This window comes from Pelodiscus sinensis, chromosome 16 (genome assembly GCF_049634645.1).
Source record: "Pelodiscus sinensis isolate JC-2024 chromosome 16, ASM4963464v1, whole genome shotgun sequence".
In the NCBI taxonomy this organism is placed as follows: Eukaryota; Metazoa; Chordata; order Testudines; family Trionychidae; genus Pelodiscus; species Pelodiscus sinensis.
In genome coordinates, this window is record NC_134726.1 from 11,169,061 (window position 1) to 11,195,825 (window position 26,765).

At 44.7% G+C, this 26,765-nt stretch overlaps 1 protein-coding gene across 1 annotated transcript in view; it reads right to left on the reverse strand.

Annotated features, from left to right (window-relative positions):
• Positions 1 to 17,196, reverse strand: part of USP7 (ubiquitin specific peptidase 7) — a 221,725-nt gene extending 204,529 nt beyond the window's left edge. Inside the window, exons 1-2 of the mRNA XM_075899282.1 lie at positions 16,750 to 17,196; positions 11,764 to 11,951 (exon numbers count right to left, since the gene is read on the reverse strand). The gene's annotated coding sequence lies outside the window, so the exon portion shown is untranslated. The remainder of the gene's footprint in view (positions 1 to 11,763; positions 11,952 to 16,749) is intronic.
• Between the last annotated feature and the right edge of the window lie 9,569 nt (positions 17,197 to 26,765).

Below are 26,765 nucleotides of genomic sequence, written 5' to 3' on the forward strand. Positions count from 1 at the left end.
CTGAGACCCCCGACCCTGAGCTTACAATGGCCATCCTGGGTCAGACCAAAGGTTCATCTAGCCCAGTAGCCTGTCTGCCGACAGTGGCCAACCCTAGGAACCCTGGAGGGGATGGACCGGAGACAGTGACCAAGCCATTTGTCTCGTGCCATCCCTCTCCAGCCTTCCACAAACCTTGGGCAGGGACACCACTCCTACCCCCTGGCTAATACCACTCCATGGACCCAACCTCCATGACTTGATCTCACTTCCCTTTCAACTCTGTTCTAGTTGTAGCCTTCACAGCCTCCTGCAGCAAGGAGTTCCACAGGTTAACTCTTTGCTTTGTGAAGAACAACTTTCTGTTACTAGTTTGAAGCCTGCTACCCATTCCTTTCCTTTGGTGTCCTCTAGTCCTTCTTTATGGGAACTAATGAAGAACTTTTCTGTATGCACCCTCTCCACCCAACTCCTGCTTTTAGAGACCTCTATCCTGTCCCCCCTCCGTCTCCTCTTTTCTAAGCTGAAAAGTCCCAGTCTCTTTAGCCTCTCTTCATATGGGACCTGTTCCCAACCCCTGATCATTTTAGTTGCCCTCGCCTCTCCCAGCCTCTCTTCCCCTCTCAGACCTCCTTTTCCCAGTCTCCCTCAGTTTTGTTCAATAAAGACAGGTTCCATTTTTGAACACAATTGTCCTTTATTTTGTACATCAAGAAGAGAGGCTAGGGAAGGGTAAGTGGAAGGAGGTGAGGGAGGAATGGGGTACGAGCCCCCGATGGGGAGGACTGGGCTGGCTCTGCGGGCTTCTGGGGGTGGAACCTCTCCTGCAGCCCCCCGATTGCCCCCTCTCCCCAGATTGCAGCCTGCGGCAAGTGCAGCCAGGCTGATGGCCAAGTGGTGTGATGTGCCCAGTGTGGGTACTCCGGGCATTCCAAGCCAGGACTGGTTTTCAAGCGAGGCACCCCTGAGAACTGTCTGTCCGGGGTGGGGGTCGGGTCCCTTTAAGCACAGCCCTCGGCTAGCCTGAGACAGCATCTCCACGCTCGAAGTCCTCCTCTGATGCCCTGCCGGCACTGCTTCCGGCCATTCTTAACCCCAGTTCAGGGTCCACTTAATGTGGACATGCTAGTTCGAATTAGCAAAACGCTAATTCGAACTAGTTTTTAGTTCTAGACGCGTTAATTCGAACTAAGCTAATTCGAACTAACTAATTCGAACTAAGTTAGTTCGAATTAGTGCTGTAGTGTAGACATACCCTCAGTCTTAACTATGTAAATCTTTCTATCTCCACTGTTAAACCTTATTGGCAGACCTGGCAGTCCATGAAGTTGAAGCCAATCAGCAGCTTAATTTGGATTCAGTTCTGGAATGGCAATTTATCTGTTACGTCAGATCAGCCAGGTTTGTTTTCTAATTCCTGCACTGGAGTAGCAAAACCTGGAACTTTTTACAAATTTCTTGAGCTCAAAACCCACTTTTTCAGATGAGCCTGAATGGAGAAAAAAATTGCATATGAATTTCCACATTCTCTCTCAGTACAGGCAGTCCCCGGGTTACATGGATCCGACTTACATCAGATCCCTACTTACAAACGGGGTGAGGCAACCCCGCACTAGCTGCGCTCCGCGTCTTCCTGGTCTGCTGCCCCTCCCTCCTCCCCAGCAGACCAGGAAGACGTGGAGCGGCTTTTCTCAGCAGACACCTCAGCTTGAGAATAAAGGACTGAGGGAAATGAGGTGTGGGAGAATAAAACTGAGCTCTGGAGAAATGTTTGGCTAGAGTTTCCCCTACAATATGTACCAGTTCCGACTTACATACAAATTCAACTGAAGAACAAACCTACAGTCCCTATCTTGTACGTAACCCGGGGACTGCCTGTAGTTGGCTTCTTGAATTTGTTTGTAGAAGAATGGTTCCATTTTGTGACCTCTTTAAGAAAATCAGCTACATCATGTTTATCAGCCACATTTGCAGGTATTCTGAGAACCACTTTTTCTTTAGTTTCTGAGTCGCTGCTTCCATTCTTGCCATTTTTCTACAAAGGAATTTCACAAGCCAAGTACAGATTGTGAGTGTGAAATTGACCTTCATATGCAAATTTGATACTTTCCCAAGGCCTGTACAAAGACATTAACTGGATGTCCCATTATAAAATCAGCCTTCCTTACATTTAACATATCATTGACATCAAAAGCTAAGTATGGGACACTTCCAGCCCACTTAATTAGCCTGATTAGCAACAACACTACAATTGACAGGTACATGTTTTTTCTCTCCCTTCTTTTTCTATTATAAATTCAGAGTCCCCCTTTTTCTCCACTCAGGCACATCTGAAAAAGTGGGTTTTGTCCAGAAAAGCTCATGATAACTTATACATTTGTTAGTCTATAAGGGTATGTCTACACTACAGAAGAAGATTGAAGTTGCTGCTGTTGATCTTCCAGGGTTCAGATTAGCAGGTCTAGTTAAGACAGCTAATTCAAACAGAGGGAGGGGTACTCTGGTTGATGCTGGTAACCCTGCTTTCATGAGGAGTAACCCTGCAGTGTAGACAGCGCCAAAAGCCGAGTTAAGGTACTTCAACTTCAGCTACAGAATTACCATAGCTGAAGTTGCGTATCTTAATTCGACTTTATCCTTTAGTGTAGATATACCTTTATACAGACTCCAAGGTGGGTAATGTTCCAACTAAGCTTTATACATTAAAGTTGACAGATTTTCTTTTTGGCAGAACAAGCTGAAAATATATTTTGCTTAAAGGGACTATCATACTTAAACAAGGAGTTGGCTGTGTAATCTACTCTTAAAAATAAAATATTAACATGGGGGAGGAAAGATGACATTTGGGTAGGTATTTGAAGTTCCAAGCATTTAAAGCAAAGTTCTGCTATGAAACCATTTCTGTAAAAGTAGCATCTTTCTTACACACAAGGAGCAGATCTGTGAAGTTGAGTTAGATACTTACCTGAGCCACAGAAATGAAGTTTTACTTATTTTTATTCCTGTCTGCCTTACATAGCCAATGCAGCTCTGAAAAAGTGAGCAGGATTACATTCTGGCTCATGCAATATGATCAGAAATGTTGCATAAATTCTAGCTGTTGGACCAAATTCTGCCTTCTCTAACATGTACTCTTCTGGGACAGTGAGCATCTTGTGAACTTCCTCCATTCACGTGAATTTTGGCTCATATGAGGGTGCTAGATTTCTGAAAAGTTACCTGCCTGGATTTTTATGCATTATTTTTCTATTATGTAGGCTGTTTTTAAAAGCTTCAGAGCCGAGTTATTCTGTAACAGGAAAAAATTAAAAAACAACAAATAGTCTAGTAGCACCTTAAAGACTAACAAAACATGTAGATGGTATCATGAGCTTTTATGGACACAATCCACTTCTTCAGATGACAGGTATATTAGAAGTCCAGATCTAAGAATAAATAAGGGAAGGATGGATGGCGGGAGGGGGCGGGGAAAGGAAACCTTGAATGTTTCCTCAGCTTTCACCCCCTAACATCCTTACTCTACATCGATGACATCTTCATTATATGGACCCACAGGAAAGAGACCCTTGAAGAACTTCACAGGGATTTCAACAACTTCCACCCTTCCATCAACCTCACCCTGGATCAGTCCACACAAGAAATCCACTTCCTTGACACTACTGTACAATTAAATGATGGACAAATTTCCACCACCCTATACAGGAAACCTACCGACTGCTACGTTTGCCTTCATGCCTCTAGCTTCCATCCCAGACACATTTCTCAATCTACTGTATACAGCCAAGCCCTAAGATGCAACCGGATTTGCTCCAATCCCAGAGACAGAGACAAATACCTACAGGATCTAAAGAGAGCATTCTTAAAACTGAAATACCCACCCGGAGAAGGGAAAAACAGATCGACAGAGCCAAAAGAGTATCCAGACACGAACTACTTCAAGACAGGACCAAAAGAAAAAACAATAGAATTTCCTCCAACGAATTAGACAATTTACAACCTATCCTGGAAAATGACACCTCACTCTCAGAGGCCTTGGGGAGAAAGGCCAATTCTCACTTACAGACAACCCCCTAACCTCAAACAAATTCTTTCCAGTAACCACTCAACCACCATCATAATCATCCAGGAACCTACATCTGCAATCAGCCCCGGTGCCAACTCTGCCCACACATCTATACCAGCGATTTCATCACTGGACCCAACCACATCAGCTACCAAATCAGAGGCTCATTTAACTGCACATCCACTAATGTGATCTATGCCAGCAATGCCCCACTGCAATGGATATTGGCCAAACTCTACAGGGAAGAATTAATGGACACAAATCAGATAGCCGAAAAAGTAATATACAAAAACCTGTTGGAGAACACTTTAATCTTCCTGGACACTCACTAATGGATCTCCAAGTCGCCGTTTTGTTTCAGACCAATTCCACAAGCCAAATACAGAAAGAAGGGTTGGAACGTAACTTAATTCAAAAGTTTAATTTTTATGCAAATGGTATGAACTGGGATATTGGCTGGCTCACACACTGTCTTCCACATCTTAATGACTTAACCAACCAACCAACCAACCAATGATATGCTAATAGTTCTTATCAGCCTCTTGTAACTATTTGAACTATCTACTCACGGTCTCTCTTTTTTTAATTCCTCCCCTCCTTTTTTTCCTCTTTTTTCCTTCCCCCCTCTCCTGCTTTCCTTTATTTATTCTTGGATCTTGACTTCTAATACCCCTGTCATCTGAAGAAGTGGGTTGTGCCCATGAAAGCTCATGATACCATATACATGTTTTGTTAGTCTTTAAGGGTATGTCTACACTACTGCCCTAGTTCGAACTAGGGTGGTTAATGTAGGTAACCGGAGTTGCAAATGAAGCCCGGGATTTGAATTTCCCGGGCTTCATTTGCATATTGCCGGGCGCCGCCATTTTTAAATGTCCGCTAGTTCGGACTCCGTGCCCGCGGCTAAACGCGGCACAAACTTGGTAGTTTGGATTAGGCTTCCTATTCTGAACGACTGTTACACCTCATGGAACGAGGTGTACCGGTAGTTCGGAATAGGAAGCCTAATCCGAACTACCTAGTTCGTGCCGCGTGTAGCTGCGGGCACGGAGTCCGAACTAGTGGACATTTAAAAATGGCGGCGCCCGGCAATATGCAAATGAAGCCCGGGAAATTCAAATCCCGGGCTTCATTTGCAACTCCGGTTGCCTACATTAACCACCCTAGTTCAAACTAGGGTGGTAGTGTAGACATACCCTAAGGTGCTACTAGACTATTTGTTGTTGTCGTTTTTAAAAAGACATTCTGCATGATAGAAAAAGAAATTTCCGCAGCACGTAACTGAGGAATCTCAGTGATACTTTCAACAGTTCAGATCAGTTGAGCAATCAAAGGGCAAGACAGAGTGGGCATGTCTTGTCTGTGCCACTTGTAAAAAATGAAACTCAGACTTTGCACCAGGCAAAGTTCTTAAGTTATAAACAAGCTCTCTTGATAGCATAATATTAGAGAGAGCAGTTGATATAAGCTGCCTCCTGAAACCCATGATTGAGCTATTAGTTATTACCATATAAGAGTGTGACTATTCTGTATTAATCCCCCACTGTTTGAATAGAACTTTCAATAAAAAATGACCAGTTAATATCCAGAAGCCTGCCAGTGCTAAGCATTTCATTAATAAATTTCTGTGCAGCTGCTAAAATACTTTTGGCGAGACTGCACAGTAAAGTCAATAAGGACTGTATACTCTTAGTCTTTGCAGACGCTGGATCTCTCTTAATGCACATTCTGTATATCCAGTACCAGGAAGTTCAGCTCAGTGAACTGCAATAGTGCCAAAAATGCACTGTAATGTTGAGTTAGCAAGTGAGGAGCAACAACAGACTGTTTTTTGTCTAGTGTAGGGGAAAAACTGTTTACAGTAAATGAAATCTAAGTAATTTACAGGAAATTGTTTCACAAGTCATTATCAGAGTTACTTAAAAATATGCCTGTGCTCTTTATAGCGAAAGTCTGGATATCTTACTATATATTTTAGAAATGTGTCTGTCTGTCCTTAGATACATGAGTCCATTTGCTCAAGAACTCCTCCAGAATGGTAAGAACTAGGCCCAACAAATCTGGTATGCAGCTTCCTCTTAACCTAACTTAAAGCAAGATGAGGGTTTGGTTGTGCCAGGATAATGGGATATGCATGGAATGTGACTTTCATATCAAATGGAAATGGAACAACTTCTGACAGGGACAGTTATACTCATGAATAATCACAAGGGGATAGCAATTGCCCTAGTGAGCAGTGGCTCTTCTGCCCTGGGGATCAGCTGCTGGCTGCCACAAATTGACACCCTCCCATTCCACCACGGGGAGGAGAGTCATTAGATTAGGCTTCTAATCCAAACTATCTGTAAGCCTAATCCGAACTAGCTAGTCCGTGCCATGTGTAGCCGTGCGGCACGGAGTCTGAACTAGCCGGCATTTAAAAATGGCACCGGCCGGCTTCATGCAAATGAAGCCCGGGAAATTCAAATCCCAGGCTTCATTTGCAAGTGCGGATGACTACATTACCTCTGCTAGTTCGAACTAGCGGGGTAGTGTAGACATACCCTGGGATACTTAGTGATGCCAAAAGTGAGTAAAGAACAATTGCTCTCCTCAAATAAATTACAAAATATGATAGAATCATAGGGCTGGAAGAGATCTCAGGAAGTCATCAAGTGCAGCCCTCTGCCCAAAGCAGGACCAATCCCAACTAAATCATCCCAGCCAGGGCTTTGTTAAGCCGAGACTTAAAAACCTCTAGGGATGGAGATTCCACCACCTCCCTAGGTAACCCATCCCAGTGCTTCTCCACCCTCCTTTGAAATAGTTTTTCCTAATATCCAACCTAGACCTCTCCCACTGTAACTTGAGACCATTGCTCCTGGTTCTGCCATCTGTCACTATTAAGAACAGCTTCTCTCCATCTTCTTTGGAACCTCCCTTCAGGAAGTTGAAGACTGCTATCAAATCCCCCCTCACTCTTCTCTTCTGCAAACTACATAAGCCCAAATCCCTCAGCCTCCCCTCATAGGCTTTCATTGCCATGCAACTCTATCCTTGTATTATGAAAAAGGAAGCAGAATTGTCCTAAACTAATCAGTCAGGAGTTCCTAGTATAGTAGATTCCTATTACATTGAAAGCAGAGTCATCCATAACAATGGGGCTTTGTCCTGCACCATTGCTACCAAAATAGCTTGAGACTTCCATCAGACTACTTGGAAAATATCTGAATGGGAGGAATCTGGCAAAGCACTGTTAAATTGCTATATTACTAGGCTCAGGACTGTCAAATAGCTACATGGACTGACAATTTCATTGCAGTGCTGAAAAAGGAAGCTTTAAGGTTTCCAGAGGAGTCAAATAGCACTGCATAAATTCACCATATCACTAAGCAAAGACAGTGACTCAAGATTGTTCTACAGTCTAGAGACAGAAAAGAGGAATCTCCTTTGAGCAGCTGCACAAGCACCCATATTACAGGGAACACTAGCCACTAGTGATACTCTTGAAACATAATGGCTTGGTACTCAACCCAACCATCTGTGAATGGCTTTGATTTTCCTGTAAGCCCAAACTGGGATCGGTACTACAAAGACGTGTGGTCAGACCACCTAGTGCTAGAACACATTTGGATCTTCTACTTTTCCACTCAAGGTGGGAAAAGTTTGAAGAGAACACAAAGAATTCCAGCCTTGGGCAAAGGAGATATAAAAGTGTGAAATCAAATGAAAGGGCAGTGGCTAGACGCCAATAGACTCCCTCTTTTCTCCCCCTGATCACCCAAGAAGGATCAGGCTGAAGCTAGGAGGCTGCTAGCTTGTGAAAAAGATGATTAAAACTACTGTTAGGGTAAGAATTTGCATATAAAAGTTTTAGTATATTAGACTTGATGTGTTTTGTTTTTATTTTCTGTTATGCACTTACTTTGATTCATTCTTTTAACTTGCAATCCCTTAAATCTTACTTTTTATACTTAATAAAAACACTTTTGTTTATTATCAAGCCCAGTGTAAATAATTGTTACCTGGGGGAGGGGTCACAGTATCTCTGTTATTGATAAAGAGAGAGTGAATCTTTATGAGCTTTTATCTGTGTAAAATTTGTATGCAGAGTAACATGGATTTATTTGGGGGTTTGGTCCCTTTTGAGAGCTGTGTTCCTAGGTTCTGTCAAATTCCTATAGCTGAGCCCTCCCAGAACTGAGTTGGTTCAGCAGCTTTGTTGCTCTGCTGAGAGGCTCGTTACTCCAACTCTGTGTCTTTGCTGGGGGTGATCTGAGATTCTGGCCCAGCAGATCAGGGTGGTAGAGTGCCTTCGAGAGCAGGTAGGTGGCTCAGTGATCATGACAGCCCCAAAGAGATCTCTGTGATCCAATCTATCACAGCAGAAGGATTTAAGTGATCCACATCCTAGAGGGGTTTGGCATCCTCATGGTCATGTAATATTACACAGCCTTTCAAGAAATAAATGTAGACTACTAAACTATTTACAAACATCTGGAAGATAATAAGGTGATAAGTAAGAGTCAGCATGGATGTGTCAGGGACTAATCTTTTCAGGTCAACCTGACAGCTTTCTTTGACAGGGTAACAAGCCTTGTGGATGGGAGAAATAGTATATTTCTTATGTCTGTAGTTGTAGTATATATACTTGCCCCCTTACTTGAGATATTTTCTATCAGTTCTGCCACATCAGTAAAAGCAGCCAGAATCTAATTGGGACACTGAAGCAAGCAGAGACTGAATGACTTTTCCAAGATCATAGCCAAAGTCTGTAACAATATTAGCCACCTTGAATATTTTAAACAGAAAGGTGGGGTAAAAATATTTAAATAAATAAATACATAAAACAACAAGGCTATGTACAGAACTTTTAGGGTACGTCTACACTACAACGTTAATTCGAACTAACTTAGTTCGAATTAGTTAATTCGAACTAAGCTAATTAGAACTAACACATCCAGACTAAAAAACTAGTTCGAATTAGCGTTTTGCTAATTCGAACTAGCATGTCCACACAGAGTGGACCCTGAACCAGGCTTAAGGATGGCTGGAAGCAGTGCTGGCAGGGCATTAGAGGAGGACTTCGAGCGTGGAGATGCTGTCTCAGGCTAGCCGAGGGCTGTGCTTAAAGGGTCCTGACCCCCATCCCGGACAGACAGTTCTCAGGGGTGTCCCGCTTACAAAGCAGTCCTGGCTTGGATTGCCCAGAGTACCCACACTGGGCACATCACAGCACTCAGCCATCAGACCGGTTGCACTTGCCGCAGGCTGCCATCTGGGGAGAGGGGGCAATCGGGGGGCTGCAGGAGAGGTTCCACCCCAAAAGCCCACAGAGCCAGCCCAGTCCTCCCCATCGGAGGCGCGTACCCCATTCCTCCCTCACCTCCTTCCACTTACCCTTCCCTAGCCCCTTTTCTTGATGTACAAAATAAAGGACAATTGTGTTCAAAAATGGAATCTGTCTTTATTGAACAAAACTGGGGGAGAGTGGGAAAAGGAGGTGGGAGAGGGGAAGAGAGAGGCTGGGAGAGGGGAGGGCAACTAAAATGATCAGGGGTTGGGAACAGGTCCATATGAAGAGAGGCTAAAGAGACTGGGACTTCTCAGCTTAGAAAAGAGGAGACTGAGGGGGAACAGGATAGAGGTCTCTAAAAGCAGAAGTTGGGTGGAGAGGGTGCATACAGAAAAGTTCTTCATTAGTTCCCATAAAGAAGGACTAGAGGACACCAAAGGAAAGGAATGGGTAGCAGGCTTCAAACTAGTAACAGAAAGTTGTTCTTCTCAAAGCAAAGAGTCAACCTGTGGAACTCCTTGCTGCAGGAGGCTGTGAAGGCTACAACTAGAACAGAGTTTAAAGGGAAGTGAGATCAAGTCATGGAGGTTGGGTCCATGGAGTGCTATTAGCCAGGGGGTAGGAGTGGTGTCCCTGCCCAAGGTTTGTGGAAGGCTGGAGAGGGATGGCACGAGACAAATCGCTTGGTCACTGTCTTCGGTCCATCCCCTCCAGGGTCCCTAGGGTTGGCCGCTGTCGGCAGACAGGCTACTGGGCTAGATGGACCTTTGCTCTGACCCAGGACAGCCACTGTAAGCTCAGGGCTCAGGGTCGGGGCGTCTCAGTGGACCCCCTTGATTTTCATGCACACCTGCTCCTGGGTGGCCAGGCTGGCAGCTATCCTGCCCTAGACGGCCACCTTCCTGTGCCTAGTGCGGAGGTTGTGGACGAGGTCCATGATGTCCGCACTAGCCCAGGTGGGTGCCCGCTTCTTGCGGTCCCGGGCAAGCTCCCGGGAGCCGCCAGCCTGGTCCCAGGAAGAGGGAGAGGGCTGGGGGGCAGCGGGTGGGTGGCTCGAGCCGTGCCAGGTGCAGGGTCTGTGGCCGGGAGGGGGGCAGACGAGTTTCCCTGGTGTTGGCCAGAGTGGCCACCAGGGAAACCTGGGGAGGGCTAGCCTCCCACTAGTTCGAATTAAGGGGCTACACAGCCCTTAATTCGAACTAGTAAATTCGAACTAGGCTTAATCCTCGTAAAATGAGGTTTTCCTAGTTCGAACTAAGCGCTCCGCTAGTTCGATTTAAATTCGAACTAGCGGAGCGCTAGTGTAGCGCCTATCAAAGTTAGTTCGAACTAACGTCCGTTGGTTCGAACTAACTTTGTAGTGTAGACATACCCTTAGTTCCCAGTCCTTTGTTTTAGCCAAAAGACCATATTCCCCTTTAAATGCATAAATAAAAGACATGAGTAATCTCTGTCCGGAGGATGGGCAGATGCAACACAACTCAGAAATACTATAGTCATTGGATAGTGATGGCATAGGAATCAGTGTTGGAAGGCTTTACTCAAGCAGATTTTTAAAGGAGCAATTTAATGGAAGACAAGAAATCTAATGTTATTTCAGTTCCAGGGAGCAACATGAACAGAAGTGCAAAGCCATGATTACAAATGTTATTTTTAAATACATAGAATGATGTAAAACTGGCCTTTAATGTGAAATAGCATGATAAAATAAGGTAACTATTGTTCAGCAAGGTAGCATTCAGGGTCTGACAGTGTAAAGAAAAAAAATCCAAATTTCACGGTTAATGTGTCAGGCAACAATAATCTTACTCTCTTGTGAATACTTGTTCTCATGATTGGTTGTGTCCAGTAAGGCTTTTAATTATACCATGTTGGTATAAACCTATTGGGCAAATGTGTTTTTGGGCTGGGTTTTTTGGGGTTTTTTTACAATATGGCAATCTACGTGGAAGGCACTACGTGAAAAATATTTAAATATTTTTAAATATTTAAATTGTAAAAAATTACTTTTCAGACTACAGAGGTGCTTTACTGCTTATCTACCCCAGTGTTCAACTAGCACATTGAGAAGGGAATTGGTTTAACCATTTTTTGAGCAGCCACAATGATTTCCAAACACTTCTGTGTAATTCAGAATTGAAGGATCCAGACACCAAATTTATCTCTGCTTAATTAAGCTGCTCTCGGGATTAATCTGATCTACTAGGTTCAAGCATATTTGAAGGAGATGTTGCCAGCAATGAATTGTTCTAACTGCACTTACTTCTAGATACTGAATTTGCTATCTAAATTTCAGTTAGGTTAATTTTCAGGCAATATGGCAAATGGGTTCATGTGTCCCCAAGAGAATGTTCCAAGCAAGTTTTTCATTCACAGTTTCTTAACTAGTATAAAATAAATATTATAAAGCTATAATTAAACATAAAAACTTCATTATACTACATACCTAGTAGTAGACTTACTCAAAATGGCAAGAAATGTTCCTTAATTGCATGCCTAGAAACTTGCCGGTGTAACTTGGAAAAGATGGTCAGGAAAGTGATCCACAGTATTCTAAAATGTGACTCCATATAGATATAGTAGAATATTCAGAATGAAGCCCTGCTTTCCTATTGGTTGTTGCACAGAGGCGTGCTGTAAATAGAACAGTATCCATAGTAACTTGCACTTCAAAATTTGCAACATTTTATTAAAATATTGGCTCAGTCTATAAGAATATGTTTGTTAAGTTTGCTCAACTTTGCCTCAGCCATTCAAATCCTCCAGCTAGTCCTGTTGCCCCAATCCTGTACCAACTGAAGTCAGTAGCAACACTCCCATTGATATCAGTAGTGCAAGATAGGGTCAATAGAACCAAATTCTGGCATTACCTGTGACAGTGGAATTTTGCCACTGATTTTAATGGAATTGGGATTGGACACTACACTACACTGGTGGCCTCCCGGTAGTTGCTGTTCAATTATAGCACTATTTTAAAAAATTGAAAATAGCAAATGCCGCGAAGACTCTTCACCTCATCAGTATCCTGTATCCATTTTTTAACTGAGTAGCTTCACTTGAGCTATTTCTTCTCCATCTAACTGTGTGTAATCAGCACAAACTGTAGTGTGCTTGACTCTAAAGATGGCAGGTAAAATGCATTCATTGGCAGCTAAAAGGAGCTTAAAGCAGCTTAAATGAAATTCAGATGGTGATGGGGTAAAGATATTCATGCATGCTGCAAACTTGTTTAACAAGTGGTTCAGCCTGATGGAATTATACACTTAATGTCTACAAAATATGATTATAATGCAAATGTTGACAGCTGTAGCAAGGCTACAAGCAGACTTCATGATAATAACTTTAAGATGTAAGGAAATTAATCAGTGCTTTCTAATGTCCCCCTTTCACTACAGGTTTCATTACAGGGCTGTACAAAACATTTTTTAACCATGTCTAAAAAAAGCTCTGATAGTCCAGTTACAAATTCAAGTTCCCAAGATTCCTAGCAGTCAGTAAATGTAACAAACAAATATTCATAACAGCAAATACAGTTTGGAAAGCACATTGGGCTTAATTTTCTAATCAGGATTCCTGACTTCAGTTTTGTCACAGATCACAAGTGCAAATGAATTTGGTCATTTGATCTGGGTCATTAATGCATGTCCAGTTCTGGGCCTCCAGTACAGAAAAGATGTGGATGCATCGGAGAGGGTCCAGTGGAGGGCAATGAAAATGATTAGCCCATGACTTATGAGAAGAAGATGAGGGATTTGGGCTTATTTAGTCTACAGAAGAGACGAGTGAGTGGGGATTTGATAGCAGGGTTCCAAAGAGGATGGAGAGAAGCTGTTCTCAGCAGTGGCAGATGGCAGAATGAGGAGCAATAGTTTCAAGTTGCAGTGAGGAAGGTCTAAATTGGATGATAGGAAAAACAACTTCACCAGGAGGGGTGGTGAAGCACTGGAATGGGGAATGGGTTACTTAGGAAGGTGGTGGAAACTCCATCCCTAGAGGTTTTTAAGTCCCAGCTTGACAAAGCCCTAGCTGGGATGATTTAGTTGGTATTGGTCCTGCTTTGGGCATGGGGTTCGACTTGATGACTTCCTGAGGTCTCCTCTAACCCCATGATTCTGATTCTATGATTCTACGTCAGTTGGTCTTTGGATCAGCCTGTAGATGTGATTTTGCTGAGGCCCCATGGTCACCAATTCTCATTGACCAGATGCCATTGTTGTAAATAGCATCCAGTCTGTCCGGTTGGGAGCACTGGCAATCTTAGGTAGCCCTGAACAGGAAATTTAAAGACACAGAAATAGGAAAACTTTTAGGCCAACTTTTAGGCCTCAGCTGCTCGTGATTCAGTATCAGGAGCCCCATGACAAGGCAGTGAGCCAGTAGCATTTGACAATAGCAGCTTCATGAGCTCCATTCTGGAAGGTGTTTGGAGAGAGAAGCAAATAATGAAAAGGAAGGAGGAGTGAAAATATTTGTAGGAATTATTTATAAATGAGAACACTAGGACCACTTAACCTCTCAATAGCCTGGGGGAAAACCAATAAGAGACAATGTGCTGAAGATACAACAACAGTGCAATTCTGATGTAGTTATCTGAGTCTAATTGTTTGATCTACTTAACTTGAGCTACAGTCTTAACTTACTTGGGCTCACATACTTAACTTGGGCTACATTCATCCAACTACTAGTGAAGTGAGTAGCAAAATCCCACTAGTTTCTACTAGATATATGATTGGATGCTGAGATTTAAAGCTTCTTAGGAGAGGGAGGCAAGATTATGTCTCCCATTAAGCTTTATATAGCTCTGAGCACACTGGGCTTGAAATTGAGCTTTGCCAATGCAAGAGTAAGAAATCATTTTAACACGCACAAAGCAGTATCTCAGATACACAGTGGAAGTCCATCTAATAGAGACTTCTAACAGCAGTAGAGTTCAGCAGCAAGGGATAGAATGAAGAGTCAAGACACCCAGATTCTACTACCAATCTGCTATGTGATGTTGGACAAGTTACTTCACCTTTCCATGCCTTTGCCTATTTTCAGACTGGAGATGGTGGTACAGGATGAGGCTTGAACTGCAGCAAGGGAGGTTTAGGTTGGACATTAGGAAAAAGTTCCTAACTGTCAGAGTAGTCAAACACTGGAATAAATTTTCCAGGGAGGTCGTGGAATCGCTATCTCTGGAGATATTTAAGAATAGGTTAGATAAATGTTTATCAGGGATGGTCTAGACAGTATTTGGTCCTGCCAGGATGGCAGGGGACTGGACTTGATGACCTCTTGAGGTCCCTTCCAGTCCTAGTATTCTATGATGACATCCATCCTATGCAGGAGCCTGAAAAGAACTAAGTGCCATTTAAGTCCTACTTAAACTAGATTATGAAGACTTTCCAAAAATGTTGTGAACAAAATTTGCAGATCAGCAAAAAGGCTGGGGAGGGGGAGAGATGGATTTGTGAAAAAAAAGATTAAAAGGGCTAAATATGCATTTACTAAGCACTGATGAAAGGATGCATGATCATCCACAAATATTTGAAAGTTATAAACCCAAGGACATAAATAATGTATTTAGAGTAATAAATGGGGTATCGCTGGGAAAGCACAACCAGTGGAATGAAGTTAAAAAGAGGAAAAGTTTCCTGATTGTGAAAAGGATTATGAAACATAGTATTCCTATGGGGAATAGTGTAAGCCTGTATCCTTAGACATCTAAAACTTGACCACACAAAGCATGAGGATGCTCAGGGCAGACAATAATCCATCATGGGCATAGGGCTAAACTGGAGGATTCATGGGTTTTAAGGCCAGAAGGGAGCATTAGATCATTTAGGGCAGCATTTCTAAAACTGTGAGTACCGACCCCCCGGGGGTTCATGAGCAACTTAGAGGGGGGTCGTGAACAACTTTGAGGGGGATCGCGGTATCACAAGTTTGAGAACCCCTGATTTACGGTATGTCTACACTGCACGCTTATTTTGAAATAAGCTATTCTGGAAGAAATGCTGCAACACAGCCTGTTTTGAAATAGTGCGTCTACTATACAGGGAAGCTTCAAAATTAGTCGGAGGCAGGCTTCTCTAATGTGGATGCCCTACTTCAATTTAGAGCCCCAGGAGGCACTGGGGACTAATTATTTTGAATGGACCTAGGGAGGAGCTATTTCAAAATAGCAGCAGTGGAGCATCCACACTACTGCTATTCTGAAATAGCTATTTTGGAATAGGCGTTATTCTTCATGGAATGAGATTTACAGAAGTCAGAATAAGCCGTCTGTTATTTCAAATTTATTTTGAAATAACAGAATTGCTGTATAGATGCTCACATTGTTATTTCAGGATAACAGTTGTTATTCCAAAATAACGCTGCTGTGTAGACGCACCCCTAGTCTGATCTTCTGTATAGCTTAGAACTTCATTCAGTTACTTGTGTATTGAGCACAATTGCTTGTGTTTGCTAAATAATACCATCCAGAAAGGGATCCAGTTTTGATCCGAAGACATAAACAGATGCAGAATCTATCACTTCCCTTGGTAGTTTGTGCCAATGGTTACTCACCCTCACTTTTTAAATGTGTGCCTTATTTTTAGTATTAATTTGTCAGGTTTTAATTTCCATCCACAAGGTTGAGATTGAGATTGATCCAATCAATCAAGGTTGATCCAAAGTCCTTCAAAGCTCATGGAAAGAAGTACATTGACTTGAATGGACTTTTAGGTCCTTGCTGATCACTATTTTCTGTTCACTCAAGTAGTGATATTAGTCAAGATTCTGTGGGCAAGAAGCCTTTGTATTGTCAGAAGCCAGAGATGTTAAACAATTTCCCTAAATAGATTCAGCTACCCATAAACATAAAGGACTGCTTTGTTCCTGATCACCCACAGAGAGGGTGATCGGTGAAACACATACTCCATACCTCCTCCTGTCTAGTCATTAACCTCTCCCCACGTGATGAGACAATGCAGCTGAACAAGCATCCAGAGAGCACAAGTCTATTATTTTTATAATGCAAAAATGTAGGAATGTTGTGAACATTAATCCAAATAATAGACCAAAAAAGGTACATCACTGTGACCCCCAACTGTTTTAGTCTTCCTAGCTCTCACACCATTCCTTTTTCATCATTGCTTTCATGACCTACTTGGGGGATTAGATTCTCAAAGAGTTGTTTAAGGGTTCCAAGTCTTATCTGCTGTGAGGTAGTGGAGCCTATTTCAATATTCCAAAGCAAAGAATCTGATTTTCCATCTAATGACCCTTCACTTTGAATTTCTCTCTTAATTTACAAGCAGCAGATTTGAAATGATGAGTTGGAGCAAGGGAGAGGCAGGGAATAGCGCACACACACACACACACCCACCCACCCACCCACCCCGCCCCCCATCAAGAGTGGGAAGCTGGGAACTCTTACAGTTGTGAATTAAAAAATACAGCTTACTCTGTCTGCCTTTGCTTTTGTTCTTTCTAGTTTTCTTCCTTCCCCTGCTACAGGCCCAGAGGTTTCAGCAGCTGATTCAGTGGAAGAGCTGAGTAAATAGGGTGATTCCTGGTTCAGCAGTGAGTTCAGATGGGGCCTTTCCTTTTCCCTTCTTATGTTGACTAGTCCTAGAGGCAGAACAGGCAGGACTCCCACTCCTGCTCAACAGTTGATGGGTGGAAGAATGATAGCCCAGCTACTGAGAAAAGTTGGGGATGAGATTTTATGGAGCGCTCATGCTATGATCCTGAATGTGGGAGATGGGCAGAAAAGCAAGAGAGAAAGAAGAGACAAGAGGGGAGTGAAGAATGAGCCAAAAGGGGAGGAAGTCCTGCTACAAGAGGAGAGGGGATATGAAGTAGGAGAGGGAGGGCCAATGGTGACAGTAGGGGAAAAGGCACTAAGGAAGGTGAGGGAAGGCTAGAGGGGATGCTAGGCTGAGTAGGCAGCAGGAGGGGAATAGTTAGCCAGCATTCTCTTGGACTCCAGAAGGAGAGTAGAGGCCTTTGTGACCTCTTCATGAAGATAATAGTGGGTGGGGCTCCAGTGAGGAAGTCTGGGGGAGGCTAGGGCCTTACAGTTGCTTTTGGGCCTGGAGAAGAAATTAGATGTATTGATATAGTTGGATTGAAGTCAACAACTTGGATTTGGACGCCAAGACCCACAAGCTTTGGAAATTTGGATCCCAAATTCCAGTTCAAGACCAGTTTTATTTTTAAAACATTTTAAGTACTTCAGGTGAATTATAATGATAATGAATTTATAAGGGGAAAAGTTCACCACTGACATCAATTCCTACATGTCCACTAACATTAGTTAAGTTTCACCAATTTGATGAAGGTATATTTGGCCCAGCAAGTCCTGCCTAGCAGAAGTGGGATATGACAGGACTGAACTCAGGGAGAAACTTGGTCAAACTCACTGTCAAAACTCTTTTAATTCTTGAAATTACTTTCTGTTATTCTAACATTATGTATTGAATAGGTTTTTAATAGTATGTAAGAAAAATCAAGAGTGGGAGACCCTTCTGTCTGGCTTGAAAAAGCAAAATGGGTCCAATTTTAATTAAGTTCTTTTTCTGCATGGATATTGGTGCAAATCCAAACACTTTGTTTTGAACATTATAGTTTTCAGATTATAGTGTCAGAGGCTGGAGAGGGATGGCAGGAGACAAATCGCTTGATCATTGTCTTCGGTCCACCCTCTCTGGGGCACCCGGTGCTGGCCACTGTCGGTAGACAGGATACTGGGCTAGATGGACCTTTGGTCTGACCCAGTACGGCCGTTCTAATGTTCTTATGTTCAGATAACATTTGTGATTAATCTAGGGGTGGGCAGGACAGCCTCCGTAGGCCAAATCTGGCCCAACAAGCCGGTTGATCCAGCCTGCAGCCACCCTGCCACTCTCCTGCTCCCAGGCCAATTGAGACCTGGGCATGGGAGAGCGTGCAAAGTCTTCTACCCCTGCCAGAGGTGGCACCGAGAGGGAACTGCCAGCTGTTCAGCACTCTTAGGTGCTGGAGGTGGAGGACAAAGACTTCATGTATTTCCCTTCCCCCAGGCCAATCAGGGTCTGTGAGTGGGGAGCACGGAAAGTCTCCTGGGCCTGCCCCTTCTGCCTGAGGCCCCACCCCTTCTGGGGCAGCCCGAGGCCACTTCAGAAATTTGTGAAGTGGTCTCCCTTCAAAAATTATTGCTCACCTCTGGATTAATCTGTGAACTTTGCTATGTTGTATCCAGGTAACTATAAAAGCACGCCCTGGTGGCACACTATGCTTGAAAAGGATGAATGTTGCGCAAAGTCTCCTCCCCCCACCAGGGGTGCATGGCACCAGAGGGAATCACCAGCTATTTTGAACAAACAGCTGGCAGTTCGCTCTAGGCACCGTGTGTCCCTGGCAGGGCAGGGACAGAGGACAAAAGACTTTGCATACTCCCACGCCCACAGATCCTGATTGGCCTGGGGTGGGGGAAGCGCGCAGTCTCCTCTCACCGCCAGGGGTGCATGGCACCTAGAGGGAACCACCAACTGTTTAAAACAGGGCAAACACTTCATGTGCTCCCCCACACCCAGGCCAATCAGGGTCTGTGGGAGGGGGAACACAGGAAGTCTCCTGGACCTGCCCTTTCCACCCGAGGCCCCGCTTCAAAAATCCTTAGGGCACTGTGTTTTTGTTGTTAGTTCCTGTATTACTCTGTGACTCAAAGATGTGTGTTCTCAACATGCAATTCACTATTTTTCAAAATAGCAGCAAGTTAATAAAACCAAAAGGTCACTGCTATTCTTACCATTGTACTTTATGGGAAATCTAGGGTATTGTCATGGCAATGCCAAATCCTCAAGTTTCACTGCATTTTTATTTTTAAAAAGGGCTTAATCATCCTTCATCCTATGCAAAAGATTATATTTGCACTAGCACGCAAATGCTGGAGAAATATATTACCAAAAATAGAGGCAAATTCTTCTCTTTTACTTTGTTCAAGTAGGAAAACGTTCATACAAATTCATGTAGCCAACCAGTTTTTACCCACAACTCCCTTTTATCTAATTCCCAGCTATGTCTCCCATATAAGTCATTTTTCTGTTTATCTGGAGTTTGATTCTTTTTTATTTCTCCCAAACTTGTTGCATAAATAAGGGTATGTCTACACTACCCTCCTAGTTCGAACTAGGAGGGTAGTGTAGACATACCCTAAGATAGTAGTATGTTTAATACGATAAGGCCCCTTTTTTCTAAAATAATGGGCACTAGCTTGATGTTACTAGGAAGATACACTCCTTTCCAACTCTGTGTCCCTTCTGTACATTTTATACTTAATTTGAACTGTATTTTCACATTTTTACACAATCATATTGTCTCAATTGATTTCTTTAGACAAGTCAGAAATGGTCTTGCAAGATTCAGTGCACTAAAGTCTTAGTAAAGGAATTATCAAAGCAATACTTCTTTTGATACAGCTCAGTCCCATAGGGAAAAAAATCATAATGTAATTTGGCTAGAGTTACTAAAGCAATTCTCATTTTCAGAGACTTTAGCTGTTTCTTAATTTGAGCATGACTAGCAAAGTTTTATTACAATAACTAGAGATTCCTAATAAACCCTTCCAATTTTTATGGCAATGAATTTTTATGGAGGATGTCAGAGCTTGTTATACAAATGCCAAGAACTTATGGTCTGTTCAATCTCTTCATCAATGATTTACACTCAGGGGTGGGGAACCTAAGGCCCAGTGGCTACATGCCTGGATCCAGCCCCTGAGGCTCAGGGCTCCCCCCAGCATTGGGGAGCCTGTGCTGGTGCTCCAACCTCTTTTCCCCCACTGCCATTCTCCCACGAAGCTGGAGCACACAAAATCTACTAGCCTGGGTGTCACGGATCTCCCCCACCCTACCCCTCTCCTAAGTTCGTGTGGGAGCGAGTCCTCTCGTTAACTGCACTGAGGCCCTGATCCCTATCTTTGCTCTGGGCTTGTACCGTGAAGGGGGTTAGGTATCGTCTACACAAGGGGACTTGTGAGAAATCAACCTACCGCCCAGCAAGCCATATGTTTCCCCGAGGTTGTGGAAGAGTCACCAGTAGTCTGGGGTGGGGAGGTCTTGGCGCCCGTCGTGGGGGTACTCACGGCCCCTCCGGGTCTGTTGGGAGTGCCGCCAAGGGGTGTCGTCTTCGGCCGCCCCAGCCTCGGGTCCAGTGCGTGTCCTGGGGTCTGGGCCCCTCTTCCTCTGGCGCCTCAGTCCCCCGCCTTACGCAGACCTCCCTGGCCGCCTCTGCCGACCCAGCACTTCCAGCCGCCTCGCCGCACCGGCTCCGGCTCCGGCTGTCCTCTGCCCGCTCGGCGTCTCCGGCCGCTTGTTCGGAAGCTTGTGCCCACTCCGCATCCCCGGCTGCTTCCGCTTCCCCAGAGCTGATCCTCCCGCTTTTTAAATGCGGCGCGTGGACCTTGGCACATGCGCCACACCGTGGGGGGAGCGTGCCGGTTTCCCTTCCGTCCCCCCGGATCTCGGGGTTGTCCGCGGGAGGGCATGGGGACGGGGGCACCCCGTCACACTGAGCTCCAAGGCTCTGGTGTGCAAGGAATGTGGAGAATGTCTTTCTCCTTCTCAATCAGGGGCCGCTTCAGTGATGGGTTTTGTTTTTTGGGGGGCGGGGGTTGGTTTTTGGGTTTTTTTGCTTCTCAGGGTACAGCTACACTGTAGGCTTCTTGCGGAAAAGCTTATGCAAATGAAGTGTGACGTGACATATCACCGTGCTTCATTTGTATAATTAATTAGCAGCCGCTTTTGCCTAAGAGGCTTTTGTGCAAAAAGGAGCCGTATAGACTTTTGCGCAAAAAAATCCTCTTGAGCAAGAGCCGTTCTTCCTGAAAAAATGAGGAAGAATGGCTCTTGGCAAGAGGGGGTTATTGTGCAAAAAGGAGCTGTTTACACAGCTCCTTTTTGTGCAAAAGCCTCTTGCGCAAAAGCGGCTGCTAATTAATTATGCAAATGAAGCACATTGATATTCCACACCGCACTTCATTTGCATATGCTTTTCCGCAAGAAGGCTATAGTATAGACATAGCCTCACTTGTGGGTGGCCCCTGACTGGTTTTTCTGTGGGTCAGCGGCCCCCAACCCACCTCTGATTTACATAATGGCAGAAAGAGTACACTGGGGCTGTGTCTGGACTGGCAAGTTTTTCCGCAAAATCATCTGCTTTTGCAGAAAAACTTGCCAGCTGTCTACACTGGCCGCTTGAATTTCTGCTAAAGCACTGACGATCTCATGTAAGATTGTCAGTGCTTTTGCGGAAAAGCTATGCTGCTCCCATTCGGGCAAAAGTCTTTTTCCGAAAGACTTTTGAGCAAAAGGGCCAGTGTAGACAGCAGAGATTTGTTTTCCGCAAAAAAGCCCCGATCGCGAAAATGGCGATCGGGGCTTTTTTGAGCAAAAGCACATCTAGATTGGCCACGGATGCTTTTGCGGAAAAGCGTCCTGCCAATCTAGATGCTCTTTTCCAAAAATGCTTTTAACGGAAAGCTTTTCCGTTAAAAGCATTTCCGGAAAATCATGCCAGTGTAGACGTAGCCTTATACATTTTGCAGATGATGTCAGGCTGGGAGGGGGTTGCAAGTGCTTTGGAGGATAGGATTAAAATTCAAAATGATCTGGACCAACTTGAGAAATGGTCTGAAGCAAAATATTCCACGTAGGAAGGAACAATCAGTTGCACCTGTACAAGATGGGAAATGATTACTTTGCAAGGAGTACAGCAGAAAGGGATCTAGGAGGTGTAGTGGATGAGTCAACAGTGTAACTGTTGCAAAAAAAAAAAAAAAAAAAAAAAGCAAACATCATTCACCAGCCAGCGGAGCGCTTAGTTCGAACTAGGTAAACCTCATTCCACGAGGACTAAGCCTAGTTCGAACTTACTAGTTCGAATTAATGGGTGTGTAGACCCTTAATTCGAACTAGTGGGAGGCTAGCCCTCCCCAGCTTTCCCTGGTGGCCACTCTGGCCAACACCAGGGAAACTCGTATGCCCCCCTCCCGGCCCCGGGCCCCTTAAAGGGGCACGGACTGGCTACGATGCCCGTGCCAGGTGCAAGCCTGCCAGCACCCAGCCAGCAGACCCTGCACCTGGCACGGCTCGAGCCACACACCCGATGCCCCCCAGCCCTCTCCCTCTTTCCGGGACCAGGCTGGCGGCTCCCGGGAGCTTGCCCGGGACCGCAAGAGGCGGGCACCCGCCTGGTCTAGTGCGGACATCGTGGACCTCGTCCACGACCTCCGCACTAGGCACAGGAAAGTGGCCATCTAGGGCAGGAGAGCTGCCAGCCTGGCCACCCAGGAGCTGGTGTGCATGAAAATCAAGGTGGTCCACTGAGCCCCCCGACCTTGAGCCCTGAGCTTACAATGGCCGTACTGGGTCAGACCAAAGGTCCATCTAGCCCAGTAGCCTGTCTGCCGACAGCGGCCAACCCTAGGGACCCTGGAGGGGATGGACCGAAGACAGTGACCAAGCCATTTGTCTCGTGCCATCCCTCTCCAGCCTTCCACAAACCTTGGGCAGGGACACCATTCCTACCCCCTGGCTAACACCACTCCATGGACCCAACCTCGATGACTTGATCTCACTTCCCTTTAAACTCTGTTCTAGTTGTAGCCTTCACAGCCTCCTGCAGCAAGGAGTTCCACAGGTTGACTCTTTGCTTTGTGAAGAGCAACTTTCTGTTACTAGTTTGAAGCCTGCTACCCATTCCTTTCCTTTGGTGTCCTCTAGTCCTTCTATTATGGGAACTAATGAAGAACTTTTCTGTATGCACCCTCTCCACCTCACTCATGCTTTTATAGACCTCTATCCTATCCCCCCTCCGTCTCCTCTTTTCTAAGATGAAAAGTCCCAGTCTCTTTAGCCTCTCTTCATATGGGACCTGTTCCAAACCCCTGATCATTGTAGTTGCCCTCCCCTCTCCCAGCCTCTCTCTTCCCCTCTCCCACCTTCTTTTCCCAGTCTCCCCCAGTTTTGTTCAATAAAGAGAGATTCTATTTTTTAACACAATTGTCCTTTATTTTGTACATCAGGAAGGGGGGGCTAGGGAAGGGTAAGTGGAAGGAGGTGAGGGAGGAATGGGGTACGAGCCCCCAATGGGGAGGACTGGGCTGGCTCTGCGGGCTTCTGGGGGTGGAAGCTCTCCTGCAGCCCCCCGATTGCCCCCTCTCCCCAGATTGCAGCCTGCGGCAAGTGCAGCCAGGCTGATGGCCAAGTGGTGTGATGTGCCCAGTGTGGGTACTCCGGGCATTCCAAGCCAGGACTGGTTTTCAAGCGGGGCACCCCTGAGAACTGTCTGTCCGGGGTGGGGGTTGGGTCCCTGTAAGCACAGCCCTCGGCTAGCCTGAGACAGCATCTCCACGCTTTAAGTCCTCCTCTGATGCCCTGCCGGCACTGCTTCCGGCCATCCTTAACCGCAGTTCAGGGTCCACTCAATGTGGACATGCTAGTTCAAATTAGCAAAACACTAATTCGAACTAGTTTTTTAGTCTGGATGCGTTAGTTCAAATTAGCTTAGTTCGAATTAACTAATTCGAACTAAGTTAGTTCGAATTAGCGCTGTAGTGTAGATGTACCCTAAGTTATGCCCATTTCCCATAGTCATGACCCTCCATAGCAGAATGTGATATATTGCCCTGCACTCTTGCAGCAGTACAGCAGCCTTTCCCACTCCAAACTGATTTGCATCTGACCGGTAGCAATCAGGAATCCACACAAGCGATTGCCAAATGCTTCTCAACTGAGAGAGCCGCTCTCATTCTGGTGTCTTTGTGCAAAAGGCTGGGCATAAGCTCAGCACACAGCTCCAGGAAGGTTGCTTTATGCATCCTAAAGTTTTGTAGCCACTGGTCTTCATCCCACACCTGCAGGACAATGTGATCCCACCAATCAGTGCTGGTTTCTGTAAGCCAGAAGTTATGGGCTACTCTATACAGCTGCTCTATGAGTTCCAAATGTGATGGCAGATTGCCACTGTCCATATGCACACTGTCAGACTCCTCCAAGTCTTCTTCCTCTGTCAGTAACTTCAAGATGATCTGTGCTGCCATGTGCGAGGTCCTAACAACAGTTAACAGAGCATACAAGAAAAGTGGAGGATCCATTCTTTCTCACTGCAGGTGCTGGAGTGCACCACAGAGAATGGCAATTGGAAAAAAATGCTGGAAGCTCCTGAACAAAGCAGCGCCTGATGGGACATTTTTGCATAGTCCCAAGATGACCTGCGCTTTGTTCTGCGATCCCACAACACCTAGCAATAGATGGTGTTGCCAAGCCATAGTGCATTGCTTCTGCTATCAATGAGCAAGCTAAAAATATGGACACAATCTGCCAACAGAGGGAGCAAGTGCTTATAAGGTACTTAATGACTTCTTTGTTTCAGTTTGGGTGCCTAGCATAGTGAATGCTGGAAAATGAGGGAGTCTGAGAAGATAAAATAGGAAAAGACCAAGATAAAAATTACTTAGAAAAGTTAGATGTCTTCAAGTCACTAGGGCTAGATAAAAATGCATCCTAGAGTACCCAAGGAGCTGATTGAGGAGATATGAGAGCCATTAGCTATCATCTTTGAAAAGTGATGGAAGACTAGATAGATTCTAGAAGACTGGAAAAGGGCAAATATAGTGCCCTTGTAAAAAGGAAAATAAGAACAACTCGGCTGTGTCTACACTGGCACGATCTCATGCAAAAGTGGACGCTCTTGCGCAAAAACTTGCTGCCTGTCTACACTGGTCGCGTGTACTTGCGCAAGTAAACTGATGTTCTATTGTATAAAATCAGGGCTTCTTACGTGAGAACTCTGATGCTCTTGCTCAGGAATAAGTCCTCTTGTGCAAGAGCTCTTCCAGAAGAGGCCAGTGTGGACAGGCAACATGAATTTCTTGTGCCAGAAAGCCCTATGGTTAAAATGGCCATCAGAGCTTTCTTGCGCAATAGAGCATCTACACTGGCATGGATGCTCTTGTGCAAAAGCACATCTCTTGCACAAAGGCACGTGCCAGTGTAGACACTCTCTTTTGGAAGAGCTTTTGCAGAAGAACTCTTCCGCAAAAGAGTTTTTGCCTGAGAATGCGCCAGTGTAGACATAGCCCTCTAGACCTGTCAGCTTAACTTCTGGGCCAGGAAAGATAATGGAGGAAATAATTAAGGAATCCATTTGCAAACATCTGGAAGATAATGAGGCAATAAGTAACAGTCAGCATGGATTTGTAAACAGCAAATCATATCAAACCTGATATTTTGTTTGATAGGATAACAACCCTTGTGGATAAGGGGGAAACAGCAGAAGCAGTATACCAGACTTTAGTAAGGAATCTGATACACTCTCACATGACCATGTAGCCAAGAAGGCTAATGGCATATTAGGATGCATTAGGAGGAGCATTTCCAGCAGATCTAGAGAAGTTATTATTCTCCTTTATTCGACATTGGTGAAGCCACATCTTGAGTATTGGGTCCAGTTCTGGGCCCCCCCCCCCCACTATAGAAAGGATGTGGGTGCATTGGAGAGGGTCCAGCAGAGGGCAACCAAAATTATTAGGGGGCTGGAGCACATGACCTATGAGGAGAGGCTGAGGCATTTGGGCTTATTTAGTCTACAGAAGAGAAGAGTGAGGGGTGATTTGATAGCAGCCTTTAACTTCCTGAAAGGCGGTTCCAAAGAGGAGGGAGAGAAGTCGTTCTCAGTAGTCACAGATGGCAGTACAAGGAGCAATGGTCTCAAGTTACAGTGGGGGAGGTCTAGGTTGGATATTAGGAAAAACTATTTCACCAGGAGGATGGTGAAGTACTGGAATAGGTTACCTAGGGAAGTAGTGGAATCTCCTAGAGGTTTTTAAAGTCTCTGCTTGACAAAGTCCTGGCTAGGATGATTTAGTTGGGATTGGTACTGCTTTGGACATGGGGCTGGACTCGATGACCTCTTGAGGTCTCTTCCAGCCTTATAATTCTATGATTTTATGACCTTCTTATAAATAAGCTAGGGAAATACAATCTAGATGGAGTGACTATTAGGTGGGTGCATAACTGGTTGGATAAACATTCCCAGAGAGCAATGATAGAAATGTAGCCGTGTTAGTCTGGTGTAGCTGAAACAAAATACAGGACTATGTAGCACTTTAAAGACTAACAAGATGGTTTATTAGATGATGAGCTTTCGTGGGCCAGACCCAGAGAGCAGTTATCAATGGTTCACAGTCATGCTGGAAGGGCATAACAAGTGGAGTTTCACAAGGATCTGTTTGGGGAATGGTTTTGGGACCGGTGCTTTGGAGGATAAGATTAAAATTCAAAATTACCTGGACAAACTGGAGAAATGGTCTGAGATAAACAGGATGAAATTCAACAAGGACAAATGCAAAGTACTCTACTTAGGAAGAAACAATCCATCTCATACATACAAAATAGTAAATTACTGTCTAGGAAGGAGTACTGAGAAAGGAATCTA